We start from the raw sequence: 2,355 nt of genomic DNA on the forward strand, positions 1-2,355 counted from the left end.
CGTTGCTAGCTGTGTTCTACTCCTAGGGTGCTATTTCCTCTGCACTGCCTAACTAACAGCCCCATGACTCCTCTGTTCCTTATCCTTGCTGCACTCCCCAGCCTTCTGGCTACTCCCTGCCCCTGCTCTGACATTTATTCCTATGTACAGTCCTCATGTTATAATACAGCTCCAAAACCATGCACCATGAACCTTGGGGGCAGAAACTCCAAATCCCTACTCACTGTTAAAGTATAAAAGAGGAAGTTTCATGAGTACCTGCCATAAGCCAAATGGAATAAACATATGTTTCTATCCCATTACTCACTGGGGGTACTCAGACGGGGGTGGAGTACTAGATCCAAATCAGGAAAAGAAACAAGAACAAGTCATAAAGAACATAATTTCCTGGTTACAGGCAATCCCTGAGCCTTATAAACACCTAGACCTCCTTTCCCAGTTACGGCCTCTCCTAAAACCTCCCTCTGGCAACCAACACCCTACCCACCTTCTCAACTCTTCCTTCCAATTCTTCCAGTACACACAACACACATCCCAGTGTTGGACATGCATGTCACAGTCTCCCTCACCGCACATAGCAATTCCTTTACCTTCAACCTGGCTGTTACAGGGCAACTATACCTCCCCTTCCCAACAAAAAAGTACACAATTCATTGGGCCAGTCTCCGACAATGTCCTACTCTCAGCCTCTTCAAACCTAACCTGTATTAACCACTCTAGTCCCAACTACACTGGTCTTACAAACTCCGCTCCCTCCTTCTGTTCCACTTGGGTTCTCTGGAACAGCACAAACAATTGCACCAATCCAGAAATCTTCATTCTCTGCGGGACCTATGCATATTCATGTCTCCCCTCGGACCCCCCTGGACCTTGCATCTTGGTCTTCCTGACCCCGGGCCTAACATTCCTCAAAGAAGAAAAGGTAGAACAAATAGTCTACCCCCAAGGGGAACTTTCCCACAGGAAAAGACGAGCTGTCATAGCCCCCGTCCTGATCGGGACTGGCATAACAGCAGCCCTAGGCACCGGGATTGGAGGCATCTCGACCTCTGCCCATTTCTGCTACAAGCTGTCCCAAGAACTTAATGAAGACATGGAACAGGTAGTAGAGTCCTTCGTTTCAATCCAAAGACAAATTAACTCATTAGCTTCTGTGGCCCTACAAAATAGGTGAGCCCTGGACCTTCTCACTGAGGAAAAGGGAGGGACCTGCCTTTTCCTAGGAGAGGACTGCTGCTATTTTGTTAATGAAACAGGCATAGTCCAGGGCAGAGTCAAAGAACTTAGAGACAGAATTGAACGCCACAGAAAAGAGTTACAAAACCTTTAGAGTCCCCCAAAACCTGTTCCAACAGGTCCTTCCTTGGTTGCTCCCTTTCCTGGGACCACTGGTACTTATCATTCTATTCCTCTTATTTGGACGCTGTCTCTTCAATCTCTTTCAAAAGTTTCTCCAAGAACGGATTCAGGCCATCTCTCGAGATCAGGTCAAGACCATTCTTCTTCTCGAGAGCCTCACCCCAACCTCAGAAAAAGGAGACCCTGGGCCCTAGGAGGATCCTCCATTCCAGACCCAAAATCATCACCCCTATCCAGCAGGAAGTAGCCAGAGAGATACGGTGCCCTTTTTCCTTTTTTTTTTTTTTATGATTTCAGGGTCTGGAATGAAGGAGTCTTTTGGGCCTAAAAAAGAAAACAACAGTTTCAAAGGCCCTTGCTGAATCATCTAACTTTGGAGAAAACAAAACAGAACTTTAGGTCCTGCCCTGATGCTCCAGGCTGGTTGCAACTATCTGGGACTTGTCACCCCCTGTCCAGAAACCTTCCACCCACTACACCTGCCCAGAAGACTTATCACCCCCTGTCTGGAAAGCTTCCACCCCCTACACCTGCCCAGAAGACTTATCACCCCCTGCCCAACTACAAATGCCATCTCAACTAAAAAATACCCAAAACATCCCACCTGACTAACGTTTCCCTTATTGCTTCCACAAGCCTGCCTACAAATATGGAGCCTCCCTGATCCCTCTCGGCGCTCAGCCTGGTCATTAAGCTGACTGTCGCCCCTCCTTGCCTGAATAAAGGTAACCTACTTCTGTTGAGGTCATCTTTCCTTTTTCTGCCTCGGCCCGAACTATACCTTACAATAGTTGTAAAATCTTATTGTTTTTTTCAGTGTATGTTTTACATTTTAGTATCTATTTCTTAAAATGAGCAAAGCAAAGAAAAACATACAATTATGCGAAATACAGCATACCAAGCATGTTTCTGAGGAATTGGTTAAAAAGAAAAGGGACAATGAATGAGACTAATAAATAAGGAAAAGATAACCTGGAGCTTAGGAGGAAAATCATT

General features: G+C 46.0%; 1 pseudogene across 1 annotated transcript; it reads left to right on the forward strand.

Annotated features, from left to right (window-relative positions):
- The first annotated feature begins 492 nt into the window (after positions 1-492).
- On the forward strand, positions 493-2,102 carry LOC147374540 (syncytin-1-like; annotated as a pseudogene). The gene has a single exon (XR_015162873.1). The product of XR_015162873.1 is annotated as a syncytin-1-like (transcript).
- The last annotated feature ends 253 nt before the right edge of the window (positions 2,103-2,355 follow it).

This window comes from Bos grunniens, chromosome 4, assembly GCF_055505025.1.
Source record: "Bos grunniens cultivar Pamir isolate PY7600 chromosome 4, Bosgru_T2T1.0, whole genome shotgun sequence".
Lineage (NCBI taxonomy): Eukaryota > Metazoa > Chordata > Mammalia > Artiodactyla > Bovidae > Bos > Bos grunniens.